This window comes from Etheostoma cragini, chromosome 1 (assembly GCF_013103735.1).
Source record: "Etheostoma cragini isolate CJK2018 chromosome 1, CSU_Ecrag_1.0, whole genome shotgun sequence".
NCBI classification, from domain to species: domain Eukaryota; kingdom Metazoa; phylum Chordata; class Actinopteri; order Perciformes; family Percidae; genus Etheostoma; species Etheostoma cragini.
Genome location: NC_048407.1, coordinates 3,261,338 through 3,267,717, shown reverse-complemented (window position 1 = coordinate 3,267,717; position 6,380 = coordinate 3,261,338). Strand labels below are relative to the sequence as shown.

At 40.6% G+C, this 6,380-nt stretch overlaps 1 long non-coding RNA gene across 1 annotated transcript in view; it reads left to right on the top strand.

Annotated features, from left to right (window-relative positions):
• Window positions 1-4,931, top strand: part of LOC117946652 — a 16,520-nt gene extending 11,589 nt beyond the window's left edge. Inside the window, exon 4 of the long non-coding RNA XR_004657069.1 lies at window positions 4,921-4,931. This is a non-coding gene — a long non-coding RNA (uncharacterized LOC117946652). The remainder of the gene's footprint in view (window positions 1-4,920) is intronic.
• The last annotated feature ends 1,449 nt before the right edge of the window (window positions 4,932-6,380 follow it).

The following is a 6,380-nucleotide window of genomic DNA, read 5'->3' as shown; positions in this document are numbered from 1 at the left end:
CAAACTAACTTGAAGCACTAATATTTATTTAAACAAACTTTTTTATTATTATAATTTAAGGGCCCCACCTAAAAGGGTCTAAAACCTCCATTGCTGCTTTGTATCCGCTGCTGACGCTACTACATGTGACTGAATCATGTCGTTTTTTCTTAGGAACTTTAACAAATTAAAGAAAAAAATCATAGGGTTATATTGGTGAATGAGGCCCAATTTTATTATTTATATTTTCACTATACTTTATTGCTTAAAGGTGCACTACGAATTCTTGCATGGTCCCTTTTGTTGACGTTCCATGTACATTTTAAAACTTAAGAGAGCAAGCTGGCCCCTCCCCCATGTTTCAGTAACTGACACGACTAACTAACTGCCTTTTTGGTGATTGGCTGGAGTAGTTTGATGTATTTAGGTACACAGCATGTGCCCCCGTCCTCTGTGTTGTCTCCAGAGACCAGGCTTTTATTGTATTCAGGGGGCAGGCTGGTAGCGGATCAAGAAACGATGCCTAAGATTTGAGACTAAATCGTCCTGAAACCATGCGGGAACTCAAAGTTCACCTTTAAGTGTGAGTTGATGGTTTCATTGCATGAAGCAGCAGACAGTTTGGACTTGTAACAGATGCCAACTCCCATTCTTCACTGGGATGTACATGCAAGGACAAACAATACAAAGAAAAGGAACACACTGGCATTGGGAGAGTATATCAGTGTTTTCACAACATTCCCTCAGGACCATCCAGTGTTTGTGTGCTGAAAAGCATCTAAAAGCAGTTTTTTCCATTGGTATGAAAATGTATAAGTGACACCCCAAGGGTAGAAAATACAGTTGTGGCGAAAGAAGGGGAAAAAAAGGAGGAAGAGACAAAGAAACAAACTGATATTTCTTGATTTTGACAAGCGCCCTGCCAAGGTGAAATTGCGTCTGATGCTCGTCTGTGGCACGACTCTGCCTCTTCCCACGTCGCCCTGTACATGAAGTTAGTGTTGTTTTCAATCTCATCTCTTTTCAAATGTGGCGTAGGGGCCGCGGAGAGAGGTGGCTGCCGTGCCTGCCGTGTTGGGTGAAATTGGACTGCCTCTCCCCATTATTGTAAACATCATCCCACCAGACATGCAACCGGGTCGCAGGGACGCAGGATGAGGGGGCCTTGCCTGGGAAAGATCTGCTAAAACACATCCATTAAGGCCCAAACTATTTTTGATTTACATGTTCAGACTCTTTAAAACTGTCACATCCACCCTACCACATCTCCCACTCTCTGTCCCCACACACACACACACACACACACACACAAACACACGTCACTGAAAGAGGAAAAAGTGAGGTTTCTTTCTTTTATTTTCCACTCCTGCTCTCGTGTTCCCAGGCGAGGAAAAAATCCCTTCTCCCGGAATCAAGGGCAAAGTAGCACAAGCCAACCTCAGTAGTCTGGTAAATAATAGGCAGCCAATCACATGTGTTGGTTTCTACCTCATTACAGTGTATGCAGAACTTAATGACCTTAACGTTGCCTGCAATCATCTGTCATGGCAGCAATTAATTTCAAACGGGGCCCACGATGGTGGCAGACCATTTAAAGTTTCTCAAGTCATACTGTAATTTATATCAGAGGGGGGAGGGGGTTGGCTTGGGCTATATGACAAATGTCATATAATGCTAAGTAGACAACAAAGAAACATTCATTAAGAGAGCTGAGTTAAAAAAAAATAAGGTAGAGAGCTAAGCCAAGGTTGAATCATAATTAGGAGGATAATGTGGCTTAAAAGCTAGAATATATTAACCTTAACGCTATCTGGCAAAACAATATGAGAACAATAAAGACTTGAGGATATGAACAATAATTACAACGATCGTTCTGTAACACCACCGTGCAAATAATTAAAAAGGGAAGGTGGTGTTTAGCTTTGGGATGTTAAAACAGCAACAAATCCAAAACTGCACTTTACTGAATCAAATCCAAATGTTCCGTTTTCAATCATTCATCCGGATTTTACCTAATTAGACAATATACAGTACATTTGTGTCCAGGTATGCTGCATTAAATGCTATCTGTGCATATAAATAATAAAAATTCCCAAAGTCTTTGCTCTGGGCCTGTTGAAAGCTCTCACTACATCTGCACTGCATCTCTTGACTCATTGCATTTTCATGAAGGCCCCGTTTTTGTGGGGATTTACTGATGTTACGGATTCAGACTCATTAGGATGGTCAACAGGTTTTGTGTGGACACAGCAGCGTTCTGTAAGTCACGTATGATCTGACTCATAACACTGTACAGCTTCTCACCGGAGATACAATATAATGCAGGAACTATTAAATATCTGTACACTCTTCGTGCGACCATTTGGATCAGAAGTACTATTCATATGATAAATTTGTGTGTTTCCAACTACTCTCAAATTAGATGAAATCAAAAAATAAATAGCATTTTAAATGCTATAAAATGAGCTGAACCATTTTGCAGAAATGCCTTCTGTAAGTACTATTCTTTGTTTAGATCACAGAACAAAAGGCAAAGAAAATAGATATTCCATAAGTGCTCTTTAAGTACACGTGATGTGGAATATTACCACAATCCAAAGAGCTATGATTACGTTTTTTCTTTTGCTAAATAAGAGTAGTATTACACCATTTATCAAGCAGAGCGGAAATGGTGACTTGTCTTCTGCCTTCCATTCATCATGATTACAGTGGCATCAGTCCTAGTTTGTGTCTTTTGGTCATGATGTTGTTGCGTTGTCTGGATTTGCCGGGGTCTAAAGGCAAAGGGAGGGGAAATCCGCTTTGGCACATTTGATTGGCACTCCACAAGGTAAGTGTGTGGAATTTATACACTAGCCCAAATAGGAAGTGTGTGTGTGTGTGTGTGTGTGTGTGTGTGTGTGTGTGTGTGTGTGTGTTCTTGTTTAACTGTATTTGTGGGGTCCAATAACCAAGAGTTCAGTATACTTGTGGGGTCCCGACAGCTTTGTAGGGTCAATCTGTTGGACCCCACAACTTCAAGCGCTGATTGAGGGTTAAGACTTTGTTTTAGGATATGGGTTAGGGTGAGGGTAAGGGTTAGGGTTAGGCATTTAGTTGTGATGGTTAAGGATAGTGTAAGGGGCTAAGGAAGGCATTATGTCAATGACGGGTCCCCACAAAGATTGCCCTGTGTGTGTGTGTGTGTGTGTGTTTGTGTTTGTCTGTTTTTAATAGCAGGTAACTATTATTTGCAAGATGCAGTGCACTTTTCATAAGTTAAAGTGGCACAAAGCTCTGCCTGAAAATGTAACAGAAGGAAGAAAAAAAAACATTGCATTCAAGAACACACACAAGCACTACATATGTTACACCAAAAGCTTTACATACGTTCGTGTTCTGCTGAATGACAATTATTATTATCATGATCACTGAATGACTCTCCTGTTGTCCTTGTGTGAAATTTGACCCGTTTTCAAAAGGTTTCTGTATTGTAAATTTCTTTCAACCAAATTGCCAAAAGAAATAATGTGGAGGTTCCCCGAAACACCGTCTACATATCAAACAAATGATCAGTTCATTACTTAAAATGAATTTGGGTGTTTTATTCAATAGTATAGCATTTTATTTTATTTCATTTTGTTGGAAAAATGTGGAAAAAAGCTTAAATGTGGGAAAAATGCAGATTGACATGTCTACAGTAACATAGAAAAAAACGTGAAAATGTTGAAAAGCAACCAAAATGTCAATTAACAAAAAGAGAATATTTAAAAAATGTTTTGACACAGAAAAACAAAAAAGTTGAACACGAGGGTTAAAGGAATCTTCAATCAACGAGCATGGTAACGAGGGACAGGTGATATGAGGGCTGGTGAAAAGGTGAAACACATCACGGAAGGGCAGCCAATCAAGGCGCAAAGATACAAAAGGCAGGAATTCAAACAAGACATGGCACAGAACCTAACAGGAACCTGAACAAAACCCAGCGGCATGACGGCTGGGCTCATAATCAGCAGATCCAAACGTTTTCTGCAGTAGAGATCAATTATACAGGTTGTTGTTGTTGTCTGTACAGGTGTGCTTGCTCCATGACTTTATACCAGCTTTCACCAGATTTGTTTTGCACGACTCCCAGGTATTATTTTTTTACCTCATGCCTGACAGCAGGTTTCAACTTGAGATGAGAAGCCAATGAACTAATGTTCAGGGACCTTCTAAAAAAACAAGTGCATGACAAATCCGAGCACTTTTTTTGGATTTTTAACAACTCTCATTTGTTTTCTTAGACACCTCAAACCCCCTTTATTTGACAAATAAATGCAAATCATACAATGTGTGCAGTATGTTCTGAGTGGCAACCTCTGGTGCTGAAATGGGAAGCCATTGTGGAAGTGCCAACATCTGCAGTTTGAGTGGCCACTGAACCCTTGTTTTTTTTTGTCAGTTGAAGATGTACTTGTTGTCCTTCCAGGTAAAAACTAACCTTTTTTGGGGCGCTCTTTTAAAAACGATTTGGTCCTTTATTTGCAGCCCTAACCCAACCAAACACTGCCGAAATGCCAATAGCAGGAGCCATAGAGACCCACTTTGAGCTTCATTTTGGCTCTCTTTAGAAACCTATGGGTAAAGTTAGAGAGACTAGTGTGTCCATATGTTATATAGTATATGGTATTTTTCTGCTGTTGAAGTAAATGGAATAGTTAGTGTAGAAAGGGAGATTTTACCAACTATTACACAGCTTTTATTTTACCTGTCATATCAAAATAATGGCCTAAAATACCCCAAAAGTAATGTCTTAAAAAAAACATTAATGGTGCATATTAGTATTCTATATACACTATGTTCCCCTTTTGGGATTGCTTAATTGTCGCCGCAAAATCTGCTGAATTTCACTCTTTTTGGCCACATGACTGTTAGCTTCCACATTATTTTTGTTGGAATTGTAAAGATTGATTCGGTCAGATGTCTGCAGGGTGAATCCAGACAGCTAGCTAGACTAGCTGTCCAATCTGAGTTTTCTGTCCCACGACTAACACAACCTTTTGAACGTACACGTTCCACCAAAACAAGTTCCTTCCTGAGAATATTTCCCAGGTAGTGCCAGGTGCTTAGCGCCGCCCAAGACAAATGCGATTGGTTTAACCCTTGTTTAAACTAATTGTCACCTGATATTTTTGAGCTTTTCCCAAAGTTTTTGTCAGTTTTTTCAATGTTTTTTTCTGTTTTCTACGCTTTTCTTGCCAACGTTTTTGAAGCTCTTTCTGTCACTTTTGTCACTTTTTTCAAGGTTATTTTACTTTCTTTTTAATGCCATAACATTAAATTAAACACCCATATTCAATAAGAGTAGTAAATTGATCATTTATTTTACTTGTGAAGGCCGTTTTTTTTTTACGTTTTGGTTGAAAGAACCCCAATTTTCTGACACACGTTATAAAAATGGGTCAAATTTGACCTGACGACATCAAGAGGGTTAAATAAAAGCCAACAATCCAGAGCAGCAGTGTTTCTCCCATCCCAGAATACTGTGCGGACTAGCCAGAGCCTCCTTTGCAGCACTGTGGAGGAGGGTCTGCTCGGCTCGGTGCGTCCCATACAGATGCTAAAGCGTGATTTTTGAATCGGTATGGGAAACTCAGAGCCACTGACAATGTGTCAGTCTTTCACGAGTTGGGAGTGAGAGTGAGATTGCTACGACGACATTTTTACAGGGTGACATACTCAAGCTGGAGTTGTTCTTAGGAAATAAGAGTCGGGAGGAAACATGAGGTCGCTCCAATGCAGAAAAGAAAAAGATGAGCGTTGAGGCAATGTGTCCACACAGCTGCAGGAACACAGATTCACACAACCCCACGGCCCTCGTGCTGAACAGCGCCGGTTCCCTCCCCTTCTGATCTTGTCATCCACTGGCTCGAGTTCAGCCTCCACTCACCCTAACAAGCACAAGCACAAGCACATGCACATGCAGGTCTGTAGCTAGTTAGAGCTATCTGCCTGCATAATGTCTGGTGTTAATCTGACCCATCCCCTCACTGCCAACACATTTCCCAACCATGCACGATTATTTGCCTTTAACAACAACAGCAAAAAAAAAGTCTCTCCCTGTTTTTCCTCATTCTGCCCGCATCATTTTTTCCCTTTCTGACACATCCGCCTTGGTTCGTGGAGAGATTGTTGTGCAGTGACAGATTCAAAACACAAAACTTACAAATCAGCCCTTTGAAATCGGCTGAATAGAACGTGCCAATATCAATTTGCCGCCTTTCCCCTATACGGAATATGACAAAAACATCTATCTCGTCGACGCTGCTCGCAGTGATGCGGCTGCAGTGTCTTCAATCTGCAATGCAAAATTAACCCCAGTTTAACATAGTCGCGAGGTGGAAAGAGAAAGGAAATGTGTGTGTGTGTGTGTGTGTGTG